This window comes from Myodes glareolus, chromosome 14 (assembly GCF_982192425.1).
Source record: "Myodes glareolus chromosome 14, mMyoGla1.1, whole genome shotgun sequence".
Classification (NCBI taxonomy): domain Eukaryota; kingdom Metazoa; phylum Chordata; class Mammalia; order Rodentia; family Cricetidae; genus Myodes; species Myodes glareolus.
The window spans coordinates 37,007,259-37,023,520 of record NC_142039.1 but is presented as its reverse complement, the minus strand read 5'-3'; the positions used below and the strand labels follow the sequence as shown (position 1 = coordinate 37,023,520).

The following is a 16,262-nucleotide window of genomic DNA, read 5'->3' as shown; positions in this document are numbered from 1 at the left end:
CCTTCCAGGGGGAGAACGTCAACCTCAGCTCCTGAATTTAAACCCCTGACATGCCCATCCCCAGGCCACTCACGTATCTGATAGCTGACGTCAGCTGGCTGTTCTGGCTGTTGATGAGCTGTTGGCTGGACAACTCAGCTCCTGCAGAAGCTCCTCAGCTCCTGGCGTTCAGTAGAGCTTGGTATGTGCGTTCTAAAAATGAGCTAGAACAAGCCTGGAAAACGTGGTAATCCCAGAGTTTGTCACCTTCATGCTTTCAGCTTTGAAGCAGTTTTACTGTAAGAAAAGCATGTGACATGTTATGATGGCAACGGACTGATAATTCCACCTCTATCATCCTTAAGTTCTTCCCATGAAGTGTTGGAAGGTAGAGAACAATCACAAGTTCTCCCAGTCCTCCCACATGCTAAGACCAAAATTTGTGGGCCATCCTTGTGTTGGGGCCATGCTAATCCTCTCTGTATCTTTCTAACTTTAGTATACATACTGCCAAAGCAAGCACAAGAAAATCCAACCACTTTTTCAAAAAAAAAAAAAAAAAAGAAATCCAGGCTTTGTTGCTTTCTTCAGAAACAAAGAAAACCAAAACAATGACAACAACAAAGCAGTGAATCAAACACAAGCCCAGGGTTCTAGCAAATGTGTCCATCTGATGTCCTCTGAGGGAATGTCTAGAGGATTCATTTTGAAGGTGTTCTTGACTGTCTTAAGACTACAACGTCAAGTTGCCTGTAAACACATCAACGTCAGAGCTGGTGTGAATGTGAGTCTTTGATGTCTTTATGAAAGGCACCAACCAAGGACACTGAGCATAGTGTCCAGAACAGGATGAACTTGGAACTGAGTGGCTGCCAAGACTGTAGGACAGTTTTATTTTTTGGTTAAGCAAAGAATTAGATAAGTGTTTGTTAGAAGATACAAAACCCCAAGAAGGATACTGATAATTCTAAGAAATGTTTCTACAGCTGACGCTGTTTTTCAAAATGTCATAGCATTTTCTAAAATCATCCTCCTAGGGATATGATCTTATAAAGTAATATTATCTAGACAGGGTAGACAGTTCTCCTTCCATTTACTCTTCTCATGAAGTATCTCATTTGCAAGAATTGCATAAACACCTGTTAGTTTTCCTCTTTTTGTATGTTTCAGGAATGCGTTGCTTTGCTTTATTGTATGTTAATTCTGTGTACTGGTTTACAACTTGTTTTATTTACAATGTATAATGTGTAATTTCAGCACTTGAATTGTTTAGAATTATGTGGCATGAACTCTGACTTTTAAGGATTTTTGTTAGCGTCTATCATGAACACCTCTGGTTAGACCTTTATGCACAAGATAGTGTAAGACAATCTCTAGACATCTACAAGGAGAACTACTGGGATGAGGTCATGTATACTTTTAAAATTTAATGAATATTGCTAAATTATCTTTCAAAAATTGGACTAATGTATACCTCCAACCTGCAGTAAAGACATATATTTACTTCGCCATTTCCTGCCAACAGCTTTTGTAAAATCTCATCCCTTTTTCCTAAGTTACTGAGACAGGGCTTTTTTTCATGTTTGTTGTTTGTTTCTGTTTCCACATGCATTGTCTTTTTCTATTTTCCATCATTTGTCATCTGGGAAGTCAAACTTCCCCACCCTCTTTTCTTTTTTCTAAGACCGACCTTAGTTGTCTATATGCCCTATTTATTTAGAGAAATGTCTGGACTTATGGGAAGCAGGTACCATGTCTTAACCTTTGTTCATGTTCCATTGAACTATACACTGTTAACATTTCTGTGACATTTCCAAAAATTAAAGGCCACATGTGGCTAAGTCTCAGTTGCAAGTGAGATGGCAAACTGACACGCAAACACATAGAGTAGACATGACATCATGATGAGGTGAAAAATTGATGCTCTGCCAAGAAGGAGCAATAAGTGAAAATACAGAGCTAAGAAAAGAGAGTTGTAAACTGCGGCATTAGAAAACTGGTACATTTATTTTTTTTAAGTTAGAAATTCTCATCAGAATAGGGAGAACGTCTCTGATGTTCAAACCATGTTCAAGGATGAATATGCCATCAAGAAAGCTCTTGGATTAAGGCTCTCATTATCAGTGGCCAAACAGTTGTGTTCCAACAGGCTGCAGCAGCAGAGGTGTCCAATAGTCCTACACTGGTGCTTGCAGTGGTTCCTGTTTTACTGTTAATGCCTCTTTACTCAATAGGCCTTTGGTGTCTGATTGGAAGCAAGGACCAGATTCTATTCCTAAGAACAATTCACTGCTCCCCAGACTCCAGCTGCACTGAAGAAATCCTTTGTCCATTATCTTTACTAATACCTTCCTTCATTTCTGGAGGTGCATTCAAAAGCAGTTTTGCAAGATTCCCTTCCCTCTAGCAAAGTCTTCAGTGCTGTGTACTTTGTGAAGAAGTTCATTTAGGTTACAGTTTGGGAGGCTCTCCAGGGTGAGATTTGGCAACATATTTTAAAACTCTTAAATGGACATATCATTTTAGCTGAGAAGGTGTAGTAAGGATGTAACACAATAAAGCTCTACCTTCAAAAGCTAATATAGGAAAAGTGGATGGCTTGGAGTGATGGAGATCCCTCTACAAGGTACTTTTGGTGGATATGGTGAAAATATCCCCTATAGGTTCAGGTATTTGAATACTTGGTGTTCACAGTTTCTAGTACTGTTTGGAAAGGTTTAGGAGGTGTGTCTTTGCCAGCGTATGCATGTCACCGAAAACAGGTTTCGAGGTTTCAAAGCCACACACCATTCCCAGCTTGCTCTTTTTATTTCATCCTTGTACTTCAAGATGTGAGCTCTCAACTCTTAGATTCCAACTTCAGTCACCGGGTCTACTTCCTTCTATAATGCTGTCCCCATTATTATGGACCCCCCCAGGAACTGCAAAGTCAAATAAACTCCTCTTTCAATAGGGTGTCCTAGTCACAGTGCAATAGAAATTTAACTAATACAGATATTTTCTTGTGTGTGTGTGCATGTGTGTGTGTGTGTGTGTGTGTGTGTGTGCGCGCGCGCGTGCGTGTGCCTGATATTTGTCTTGCACTTTGTTAATGAGGAAATCGTACCAACATGTTCACTATATTAAGTGCTAGATACTGGGTGATTTTGAAAAAAAATGCTACTGTGCATTTCAATAGCTTTCATTATTTTTCAACAGAAACATTAAATTGATTTTATGATTAGGAGAATTGCATTAAAACCACCATCAAATAAATTTAAGGGGAGAGGCAAGAAGAATTAATAAATTAAAATAGAATTAAATGTTATATCAATATGAAAATTTTGACTTCTTATTTGTACACATGAAACATAAAAAGCTGGTGAGATAATCAAGTTCATGTGTCCATTGAATGGATATTTAATGATATTAAGAAATTATTAATTTTCAGCAATGTAATGAGATTGTTCTGTGTGCTATCTTTTCATGACACACAATTAAATGATTATCAGAAAGACATGTAAGATTTGTTTTTAAATTATATGATAGTGTTGATCATGGGGTGGCTTGGAAGAATGATTGACTGCTGATTACAGTGTAAGAATTCTGGAATCTCAGGGACACACAGCCAAGATAAGGAGCCCTCAGTCTAGTGTGGTCAGTCTCTTTTGTCATCAGAAAAGAAACCTGGGACACAGCAGCAACAGCATCAGAGGGAGGAGGACGAGAAGGAGGAGGAGGAGGAGGAGGAGGAGGAGGAGATAGATAGATAGATAGATAGATAGATAGATAGATAGATAGATAGATAGATAGATGATAGATGATAGATAGATCGATCGATCGATCTATAGATAGATAGATAAAGCTTTTAGTACAAAGCAAAAGTACCCCATCAAGTGGTGAGTGAGTAAGTGCAGGCATTCTCAAAGAAATGTAGAGCTAAAGTGTGGAATTTGGCCTCTTTCTGTTCATTTTATGGGGTTTTGATGTGTCATGGCATCAAAATATGTAGGGATGTTCAATTCTGCATGGCTAATCTGTAGGGATGTCATTATAAGGAAGTAGATGCACAGTGCCTATTGTTTCATCCGGCAGTGTTGGACCCAGGCATTTTTGAAGGTCTTTTTTTCTTACTGCCTGGTTACTTGGAGACTGCTTTAATACACTATCTATTTCATCAGCCCTTTCTATGCTACAATTGCTCTTTCCCTGTACTATAACTTGCCCTTTTCTTCTTCCTCAGAGATGTCCATTCTTCATTTTTAAGAGTCACAGCTTGTTGTAAGGAGACTGCTTGGGTTGTTCCGGCTTCTTGGCAGCTCAGACCCAAAATAACCACACAGAAACTGTATTAATTAAATCATTGCTTGGCCTATTAGCTCTAGTTTCTTATTGGCTAGCTCTTACATATTAATTTAACCCATCTCCATTAATCTGTGTATGGCCACATGGCTGTGGCCTACCGGGTAAAGTTCCGTCTAGCGTCTGTCTCTGGTGGGGCTACATGGCTTCTCTCTGACTCCACCTCTTTTCTCCCAGCATCCAGTTTACTTTTCCTGGCCTACATAAGTTCTGCCCTATCAACAGCCCAAGGCAGTTTCTTTATTCACCAATGGTATTCACAACACACAGAGGGGGATCCCACACCAATAGCTCCCTCCAAGTGAAGTTCAACTCATGGGTATGATGGTCAGCCCCCCACTAACAGTATCTTCATACAGGAAAATCAAAGTCCCAAAGGTCTGTATCACACCTATGTGGTTAACAGTCTCTTCATGGATAGGGAGTCTGCTAGGGTTGGCCACTCTAAAATACATTCTCCATGGCAGCATGAGTTGCTCCTTCCACTTACTTTCGCCTCTTGAGCTTGAAGGTTATAGTTGTGAGTCACCGTGCCTGGCTGCACATGACGTAACCTTTCTTACCTTGCACTTCCATGATGTGATTAATACCATCTCTCACTCAAGTTGCCTCTTGCCCTTCTTTTTACCTAGGCTTCTCCCTTTGTCCGATGGAATACTTGCTAAACACAAGTAAGGAATGAATAACTGGCATGTGTCTCTTCTGAAATGACTTAGGATGCTCTTTCCTCAGTCACATCTGGGTCAGATGAGCTGTTTCTATGATCCTCTAGCATTATTCAGCTTTACAATGATCTGTTTGCACCATGGTGCTCAGTATTTGCACATCGTAACTCAACTCCCCATCTGCTGTCCTGGGCTTCATTCTGTTGGGCCCAGGGGTCTGCAAACTATGTTTTTTTCCAGAATCCCTTGGCAGCCAGGTTCTTATTACATCTTGCCAATGAAAATATTCTTGGGAGATCAGAAGACATCCAAAGGAGAAAAGTCTTTTAATGTTCCCCTCTAAACATTGTGGAAATTGTGGCTGGCTGCTGTTCTTTGCAAGGGGTGGGAGGCTGCCTGTGAGGTTACAGGAGATCAGGCCGGAGTAGCAGAACCGGGGACACCAGCCGAGCAGGACTTCTGGCACCTTACAGTAGTTTACTTAACTCAAGGACCCTGCCACAGCTGCACTGGCTGTTTCTCACACTTGGGTCTCACACTCCTTGCATCTCTGCTTTGATAACACGAGGAAGTCACAAGGACCAGAGATATCTCCTTCACTTTTCCTTTGCCCCTTTAGCCCCAAGAGGACTTTTAACGGGACTTCTGTATAGTGCTTCCCCTGTTTAAAGTATGGCATGGGGCAGTTCCCATCTGAGAGAAAATATTTCATTTCCTTAAGATCTGAACAGCCTTTTTCATCTTTTAATCTGACTACACAGTGTAGTGCATGAGACACAGTAGTCATGGAGATGTGAGGATGTGGAGTTATGGAACAAACTTCCTGGGAAGCTTTTGGTGTTTTGTTTTAGCAAATAGGTCTAAGTGGATTTAAAAGCATTAAAAATACACCCACCTTAATTCCCTCCCCTAGTCCAGCCTCCTCACTCTCTGTCTCTGCGGTTTGGAAGGGACTAGTTCTCAACCACAGGCTCCACATATATACATATGAACCAACCCGGGCCACTCAATGGTTGATGTGAGACATTATCTGACATCATAGGAAAGGGGCTCTTGTCTCCCTGAACTCTGCCTCGGATGGGCTGTAAATGAGTTTCTAGGAAAAGTATTTGCTTAAGTGTCTTGGGACCAATATTTCTTTTCATTCAAGAGCTCCAATATTTGTTACTGAAAAGGTTTCCATTATTTTTGTGACCACAAAGACAAATTATATTCATAAAATCTTGGCCATGGATACTGCCAGTGAGTAGGCTGCTGGCGTTATTAAAGTCATTTTTTTATATTAAATGAATATAAGAAATTGTAGGTACTTCAGGATGAAAACTACAAATCTAATATGCCCTCAGTGGTCTTGAAGGAGTATCCTAACTATGTATTGAGGGTGCAACCTTGAATATAGGGTCATCTAAAGGCTATATAGCACAGAATCAAAGATATTTCAGATCGGACCAAAGCACTACTGAGGGGTAAGAAAGAAATGAAGCCAAAAATCAAGTAATTCTTTAGTACCTTTGTGAATATTCTGTCTGTACATCAAACAAAATGACAACCTTTGAAAGATGACCACTTCTGTGAGCACTTTATGGACGGATATGGCACTGAGTCTTCTACTTTCTGGCTCCATTTTCATTTTGGTTAGCAAAATCGGAGAGCTAGAAAAGGGCCAGTCATTGGCAAAATTAGGTCAGTGCCTGGAATAAATAAATATCAGGAGCCCACTGTGTGCAAAGAACTTGGTCAGAGGCTGCTGCCCCAACCACCTTCAGCTTTTATTCATCATTTTCATCCTATGATAAGACTGAATTTCAATGCAGCAGAAATAAAATGCAGTCTGCACATATAGGTAATGAAGGAGTCAAAGCCACACTGATGTGATATCAGCTGACCATACCACGTTGAGCTGCCATTCGTCAGGGACCAGCCTCATTAAAAATGCCTCTCACCAGGGTAAAGGCATGGGGATTTAGAAATGTAGTAAAGAACATGAAAACATGAATGAAAATAATAAAATGGAGAAACATAGAGGATAATATCAGGAGGGAATTCCAGTGAGCACTGAAAATTTGCCCCCATTTAATTTCCAACTGCTTAAAATACCCCTGACCCCAAAAGGTAGGAGTAAGACAAAAGACTGCAATTACACGGTACAAGAAAATGAACATACCAACTGAAGGTCACAGGCTTCACAAGTAGTTAAACATTCTGTTGCTAGAACACAACAAGTCATGCTCATGTCCTAGACATTTTGTAGGCAAACAACTCCCTGGGTGGAATCCAACATTATCTCCTTAAGGGAACTGAAACTTAGTTGGATCCTTAGACTTTTGTTTGAGGTAGGAGCATCCTACTTCTATATTCCTAGAATACAAGGGCTGGCTATTAGCCACACCTGTTGACAATAACCGTGAGCGAGCAGAGCTCTCTGACCCACATCTAGGTGGGAGCTTTGTGTGAGGAAGAAGCACAAAAACCTTGAAGAAACTAGAGGAAAGTTTCAACTCTCTGACCTTTGGTCAATGTGGAAACAGACTCACATTTTCGGGTCTCCACAATGTGAGCGCTTGTGACTCCTGACTGCCGACAAGCCATTTTACTTCTTTGAATCTTATGTCTTTGCTAAATGGCAATTCCAGAACTAATCTTTGAAGGTCATGATAACTGTCACAGGAGACAGCACATGAACCTAGAGGATGGAAACATCTCTAAGGGAGCACCCCAGCTTTATGAACACGAGCCTTGAACACGGTCAATCAACAGCCCGCAGGGCAAGCCATCTGACAGTTACCACTGTCTTCACGATAGCTCTTGTCTATCCTTCATGTTTCTTGTCATCATAGTGTCTCATAAATATTAAAAAACATAGCAAACCCTTTACTTACAACCTGAGGGACAGAAAGATGAACCTGCACACAGCCCACATGTGCAGACTTTGTAAACTAGGATATGCTGTGCCCTAGAAATGTGAAGGTTGTTCAAAAGGAAATGAGGGGCTCAGAAAAGGATGGGGAAAATCCATACATTATAAACCCGGAAGAACCCAAAGTTCTTGAAAATGGAAATTGAAAATGTGGTGAGTTCCTCGACTTAAGTTCTCCATTACTAGACTCATAGTGCAAAAAGCATTGTTCTTTTGATCTATATACAAAGTTCCTTACTTCCTGGTTGAGAGATCAGTATTTTTTTTCCTCCCCTTCACTGTGTGTACCCACACCTGGCACATGAGGAAGTCAGAGATCAACACCAGGACATAGTTGAAATTACCTGGTGTGAGTGAGAAGCAAACACAGAACATGTACCAAATCAGCTTAGGAGTTTATTAGAGGGGGCGTGTACAGACCTGGGGAAGTCAGTGTGCAGAGAGAGAGAGAGCTGAAGATGGCACCTCCAGCTTTTAAGGGCCTAGCACATATGCACAGGGGAATGGCGTGGTTACATCATATGCAGATGACGGAGCTCACACATGCACCCAAGGGCTCATGCAGCTGCATCATATGTGGATGATGCAACCATGCTGCACTTGGTCACGTGGGGTCCTTTAAGATTCCCAGGGCCATTAGGCACTTCTGCTGATGGTTTATTCACACATGCATGGCCCTGGAACCCAGAAGTGTCAGCCAGTCATGTTGTGTTTATTATAAAAATTTGGGAGTTTGGGTTCTTTAATGGGTGGGAATGGGACAAAAATTTGGGGCATCATAAGGTCTCTCGTGACTGCTTCCTGCTGATTTTGTGGGCGTCATCAGGTCTCTCGAGATTGCTTTTTGTCAGAGAGTTGAGATGCTTGGCCACATCCTGAGGTGGCTGATTACTTTTCTGTTTTTTTTTTGGGGGGGTGGGGGCTCTGTGGAACTGGCTGGCTGGCAGCTTGGACATCGCAAGATGCTGGAAAGGCAGAAAATTATGTCTGGAAAAAATTTAGATTCTGGTGATTAAAGGAGGAGAGTCCCAAGATGGTAGATACAGGGGTTTTGTGGGAGGGGGAGGAGGAGGAAATTTCCCAGGGATTCCTGAGATCAGGACTGATAAGGGAAGAATTAAATGATACTAATTCTGGGCAAGTCTAGTCCATTTAGATAGGTCCAATTGGCTCCTTGGAGCTTATGAAAAAAATGTTTGAAAAGAAATAAATAAATTTTAGACATATTAAAAGCTTATGATTATGATGATATAGTGTTGGAATGGAAGACATTGGGGAGGAAGGAGGAAAAGAAGGGGGGATTATTAGAAAGGGGAATTATTAGACACGGTATTACCTTAACATCCAGGAGACACTGCTACAGTCAGTGATAAACCTGTTATGTTAAAGTCTGTTTTGTGAGTTTTAGGAGTCTGGGGCTGTGAATGTTCCTAAACTAATTATTTTTCCTTACCACCTGGGCTTTTGACAGTCCTTGTACCTCTGGCTCTATGTTTAATGATAGTCCCTGTAATAACAGCTGAGTGGTTAACTGGAAATTTAAGTATGACATTGGAGACATAGAGAAGTTGGTAAAGCAGATAGGAGACAAAGGAAGAGGGAGAGTATATGGAATTTTTGGCACAGGAGGGTTGAGTATGGTGATGAAACTTTTATTTTTCTGGAACTGGGGGAAAAGTGACTGATCTTGGTGTCCTCTGAAACTTAAAAGAATAGAGCCCTGTTTGAGTTACCGTATACGAGGGGGTATCTTGAGCTGGAAGAGTAAAAGGTTTAAGGTGAGACAGGTGGACCCAATGAGAGAGTTTCTCAAGCTTGGCAGCTGTGGGAGTTATAATAATTACTTTAAAGGGACCCTGCCATTTAGGGGGAAGGGGTGAGGGGCATTGGTCTGGGGGAGGATATAGTACCTTATCTCCTATTTTAATCAGTGGTGGGCATGAATTGGCACATGGTTGAAGTAATACATAGTTGGTAAAATCCCATAATAGGGAGTGAAGATGGGATATCAGCGGAGTAAGCAGGTGATCAGGAAGGGGAGAGGTTTTGGGTGAAAGGCTGGGGGTTAAAACTGGCTGCCCATATATGAGTTCAAAGGGAGAGATGAAAAGAGGCTTTTGGGGAGAGCCCTAAGTCTAAGAAGTGTCAGAGGTAAAAGTTTTACCCAGTCAAGGTGAAGCTCCTGTGACATCTTAAGAAGAATATTTTTTAAGGAATGGTTAGTTTGTTCTACCTTCCCTGAAGACTTAAGATGGCATGAGATATGAAAATGCCAGGGAATGTTAAGAGCCTTAGACAAAGTTTGAAAGATCTGGGAAGTAAACTGTGGGCCATTATCTTATTGAAGAGAGGTTGGGATTCCAAACCAGGGGATAATTTCTCAGAGAACATGGGGAACTATCTGAGCCTTCTTGTTAGTGGTGGGAAATGCTTCAATCCACCCAGACACGGTGTCCACCAAAACCAGGAAATATTTGGCTGTGGGCATATGAGTAAAATCAAGCTGCTAGTCAGTTCCTAGAAGGGAGCCCCTGACCTGGTGAGTGGGAAAGGGAAACTATTTGGTCTTGGGATCTTGTAATTGGATCATGATGATGGGGGAATGGTGTTTACCAACAGAGGGGTTTTGGGTGTTCCAGACTTGGGGGTCCACCTGAGAGGCTGGTGGAGGAAAAGATACATTGGAGCTGGGAGGTTGGGAGGCTAGAAGAAGGAAGAGAGGAGCTGTTGATGAGTCTGAGGTAAGGTGAATGGAAGGAGCAAATGAAATGGAAGCTCCTACTTTTGCTAAAAGAATCTTGTCACGTAAGAGGGACTGGGCAGGTCAGCATGACTAAAAATGAATGAGTGAGATAAATACCATTTTAAAAACACAATTACATGGTGGGGTCTCCTAAGGTAGATAAGGTTGTCCTCCTATCCCGACAATAGAGGAACTAGAAGGAGAGGTAGGGCCCCAGAATTCCCTCAGTACCTAGTATGTGGCTCCAGTGTCCAAGAGAAAGGAGATGTGCTGTCCTGATACCGTGGTGTTTACCTGTGGCTCCCTGTTACAGATGATGTTTGTGGTCATATCAAAGGAACCTGGACAGCCTCACTCGTCCATGACCATATCTAGAAGGTCAACTTGGGAATTTTTTGGGTTTGATATCTCCATGACACAATGTGCATGAGGACAATCGACTGCCTAATGTCCTTCCCTATGGCATCTTGGACAAGGTCTCATGGGACCAAGATGAGGATTAGGGCATGCTTGAGCCCAGTGATAGCTCCACCACATTTGAAACATGGGCCTGGCAGTTCTTGAACCCCGGGGGGCAAGGGAGCAGCACGGACAGCACGGGTCAAACAGGTCTGTCACCTTGGCCAGAGGGCAGTGGCCAGCACGTGACAGTGATGATTGCGGGCTCTGCCATTCCTCACATGGTTCACCTTAAAAGCCAACTCTAAGACTTCTGCCTGTAGGGTCAAGGGACCTTTCTCCAGACATCTAAGTTTAGCCTTAATGTCAGGGTAGCACTAAGAAAAAAAAAATGAATCATGAATAATTGTCTGCCTTCTGTGATTTTTGGATCTAAGTTAGTATATTGTAACAGGGCTTTAGTGAGGCATTCCAAAAATTCTGAAGAATTTTTAATCATATCTTGATGACCTCTGAGAGCTTATTATAGTTTACTGGCTTGAGGGCAGCTTTACAGACCTGCCAGGAGGCAAGTAAAAAACTGGTCCCTAGCTAAAATTCCTCCTGGGGTAGTGTGGTTCCCACTCAGGGACCGCCTCTGTCCCTGGTAGGGGTTGTGTTACATGTGTTTGGTGAACCTCATCTGCACATAGTCTGGCCTGCTCCCAAACTCGCCTGTGTTCTTCAGGAAGTAGGTTATTAGATAGGATCATAGAGATATCGTGAAATGAGATTAAAAGACTGGGACTTAGAGCTTACATAGTAAAACGCTTGGATATAAGGAAACTTCCATTTGCCTGTGTGCTGACAGTAGTTAGCAAGCTCCCACAGACTATCGAAATCAAAGGTGCCTTTAGGCGGCCACTCTAAATTGTTACCTAAATTGTAAGGAGGCCATTTTCTGAACAAAGATGGACAAGTGTGGGACTCTGTAAAGCAGTGCATTAAGGCCTGGAGTTTTAGGGCCTCTAAGAGGCATCTCAGGGGGGAGGCTGGATTGATGGTCTTGGATGGTTTGCTACCCATAGCTGAAACCATGAAAGTGGTGACACCACAAGGCTTATAGGGGGACATCTCCCCTCTGTAGATGGGGTGTGATGGCGGCAACCATGCTGCATGTGGGTCACGTGGAGTCCTTTAAGATTCCCAGGGCCTTTATGCACTTCTGCCTCAGGGCTTGTCCACACATGCGTGGTAATGGAACAAAGAAGTATCAGCTATGTTGTGTGGCTGAATGATTACAATAGTCTCTCACTGAACCTGGAGCTCAGCATTTGGGTCAGATTGTCTAACCTGGGAGATGCTGGCCATCTCCTGTGCTTGCGTTGCAGACATAGGCTCTTGTGCTCAGCTTTACACTGGGGCCTCGTGTTGCTACAGTAAGTACTTTCTCAGTTGTGCCAATCCCCAGCTCTGACCACTACATTTCCTTTGGACATCCTACAAGGATGGCAGTAATATATCTGGACAAGTGAAGAGAGAGGAAGGGAAAAGGTATGCAGACTGGCCTAGGGTCAGGTCAGGAGTCCTGAGGACTTTTCCCCCCTTGCTAATAGCTGCTAGACTTGGGCCTCCATAGAATGGGGCTTTAGCTGTTAGAGCCACATTAATCTCCTAGTCAGTGGACACATCTGAGCATCTTTATATAGATATTTTGTAGGCACTGGAAATAATCAGGGTTAAAAATAACCCCTACAATAGTAATACAACAGGAATTAAAACTAAGTAAATGATTCCAATGCTCTAAAATCATCAAAGTCCAGGTTGCAATGAAAACCCTTAACAGGGCAGCAGGGCACATGTGTAAAGATGCTGGAGTGTGTGCAGGAGGGCAAAAGAACACTCCTATTTCACTTGTCACCACCCTCCTCCCCTAATATCAGGTAGTGAGGTAGAGCCCTGCTCCTCAGCTCAGACCAGTTATAGTTAAGGAGCACTTTGCGAGTCCTCTTAGAGCACAAACACTAACAAACTGTTCACCCCTGCAGTAGAGCTCCTGGCAGCAGTGAGGGGACACAATGCTATCCGTGTCACATGCAAACACTTGGAGCTCCCGGCAGCAATGAGGGGACACAATGCTACCCATATCGCATGCGAACATTCACATTTGTTTTTCTTTACAGAAATTGAAGATATATACAAATTATCAACTACTTTGTAAGAACTAGCATTATTCTGAGTTTCAAAAAAAGTACATTAATACAACCAAAACCAATGGGAAAAAAAAAGGAAGTCAGATGGGAGGGGCACATGGAAACTCCTTATCAGAAGGATTAAAGGAAGGGGCCTGGAGAGATAGTGGATGGATAAGCTGGCCAAAGACGTGAGTATCCAGACACACACCAGATGGGCAAGGATCTGAGGACAAGAATAAGAGTAGCTGATTAATTTTGCCATTTCTGATCGAATTTGCTGTTTCTCCAGGGATTTAGAACTGCTTCAAATGAAATGGGGACTGGGAGGCCAACTACTTCGGGGAGCAGCTCAGTGTCAATTTCAACAGCCTGACAGATGGTTACCAAGCTTATCTTGAGCCACCCCTTCTTCTTCAGGGGTGCCAGGCCCCAAAGCACCCTCATATTTAGACAGGCACTGCCAGCAAGAGCCATCTTAAGGTCAGCCAGAATCTCTTCTGCAGTAACTCTGGTTTATCTCAGCAGTTGATCTGAAGTCACCTGGAAGCATCTTTTTTTTTTTTACCCTTTTATATAACAAATTTCTAAATTTTGAAATTTAGCATTCTCAGATTTTATGATTTAAAATATTTTATTTCCCAGTTTCTTTACTTGTTTCTTAAATGACATGATTTTCCACATTCAATCCCCCTCCTGGCTACTTCTTTGCTGTCAGATCTGTTTTGAAAAACACCTAGTAAGTATTCTCACCTGCTAAATCAGGAATGTTTCTCTCTGTAAATAGGACAAATAATCTATTAATATTATCACAGTTTTCTTTTTTTCTTTCTTTTTTTTTTTTTTTTAGCAGAGAAATGGTCCATATTTGTGGTCAGGTGACAGCAACCTACTATTGTATAACAAATGATTCCAAAACTTAGTAACTTAAACACTTATCATGGTTTCTGATCCAGGAGTAATCTGGGTTGGTTTCTCATTGTCATGTGTAAGTTAGCCTGTCAATTGGGGCTCTAGAGCCTGAAGATTTGATGGGAATTAGACAATGGCTTCTAAGCTCACACACAAGGCTGAAGACAGGAGACATTAATTGAACCTCTTTCTATATGATCTTGTGGAGGAGGATTATCTGTCTATGTGTTACTTTCATTGGTTAATAAAGAAACTGTCTTGGCCCTTTGCTAGGACAGAAAACTAGGTAGGCGGGGTAAACAGAACAGAATGCTGGGAGGAAGAAGGCAGTGAGGCAGTCGCCATGCTTCTCCTGCCCAAGACAGACATGGGTTAGAATCCTCCTGGTAAGCCACCACCTTGTGGTGCTACACAGATTATTAGAAATGGGTTAGATCAACATGTAAGAGTTAGCCAATAAGAGGCTACAAATAATGGGCCAGGCAGTGTTTAAAAGAATACAGTTTCTGTGTAATTATTTCAGGGGTAAGCTGGGATCCAGGTGGGAACACAGCCTGCAGCTCCTTTTACAATATAGATACACTTTTGCCATATTTCACTAGTCACACAGACCAGCTCTAGTAGAGGCAGGGATCATTTCATCATTTCAGATGCAGAGGTATTCATTTATTTTTATTTATTTTAGTATTGGGAAACAAACCCTGAGTGCCACACATGCTAAGAAAACACTGCCATTGAGCCATGTCCACAGCCCTGAGATGCAGAAATTGAGCACTGTCTGTGCTGACAGTACTAGTCAGCCATTTCTATGCATCATCTTACTTAATGATGGTGAAGTCTCCCCAAGTTGATACTATAACCTCATTCTACATTTAAGACAAATGATGCTTAGAAATGGTATGTAACTTACTGAAATCACTGATCTGTGTCCAGCAGAGAAAAATTTGACTCTAGAAGAAAATGTTTCTGCCTTATTACCCTTTCCACATCTGGACAAATCATCCTTCCCAATCTACTTTTGCAAACCACTTTTTGACCTTAATTACAGAACTTTTCACTTTACTTCTGTTAAATTGTTAGTATGATAAGATGTCTGTCACTCTGCTTCATTGTGTCTGACCTCCTTTCATTTCTGCTAATGTCATCAGCAAATTTATTTGTTGACAAGACACAGACTACACCAATCATTAAGAACCCAGAACTTACAGATGTGTCTAAAACAAGATACACACTAAGATTAGAATAAAAATTTTTGTGACAACAACTAAGATTGGTTTAAAAACTGAAAACTTTGTTCTCTGCCCATGCAGCTATGAAAGCACAATTGGATATATCTATGGCCATCCAGATTCCCGTGTTTATAAAGAACTGATTCAAGTATTTCAATCTGTTGCTCTTTGCACACCGCCTCAGAACTGCTGAAACCTCTGCACCTTTCTGGTGCAGGAGTTCCTTGTTTTTGTGTTGCTTTCATTGGTTAATGAACAAAGAAACTGCCTTGGCCTAGCTGATAGGGCGGAACTTAGGTAGGGGAGAAAGCAGAACTTAATGCTGGGAGAAAGAACAGAATCAGAGAAAAGCCATGGATCCTCTGCCAGAGATGGACACCAGTTAGAATCTCTGGTAAGTCACAGCTACATGGCGATAGACAGATTAATGGAGATGGACTAAACTAATATGTAAGAGTTAGCCAGTAAGAAGTTATAGCTAATGGCCAAGCAGTGTTTTAATTAATAGTTTCTGTGGTTATTTCAGGTGTGAGCTAGTTGGGTGGCTGAGACAAACACCCGCCCTCCCACCCCCAGCAATACCTTTTGCATCTTTTGTTGTAACTGTGGACCTGGGCACCTGTTCACACTCAATTCCAGATCCTGACTCCTGCTGCTAGTCCCTTCCTTTTGTTTTTCAGGGCCCAGTAAGTGGAGACTTACTTAGAAATGACTATGGTTTTATATAAACTTGACTTAATATTTGGGAGAGATGGAAGTACATAGCATCAGTGTAAGAAAAAAACTGAATATTTATATTTTTTTAAAAACACATTTTTATTACACACATTGGTTGGTTCTTTCCCTAAAAACCTTCATCTCTCCTTTCTTAGCTTTCAGAGGAGAGCATTGGACGCTTCATCCTAC

The 16,262-nt window shown here is 41.9% G+C and overlaps 1 pseudogene; it reads right to left on the bottom strand.

The window, feature by feature from the left end:
- Positions 1 to 401: 401 nt before the first annotated feature.
- LOC125417704 (U6 spliceosomal RNA) lies at positions 402 to 502 on the bottom strand (annotated as a pseudogene).
- Between the last annotated feature and the right edge of the window lie 15,760 nt (positions 503 to 16,262).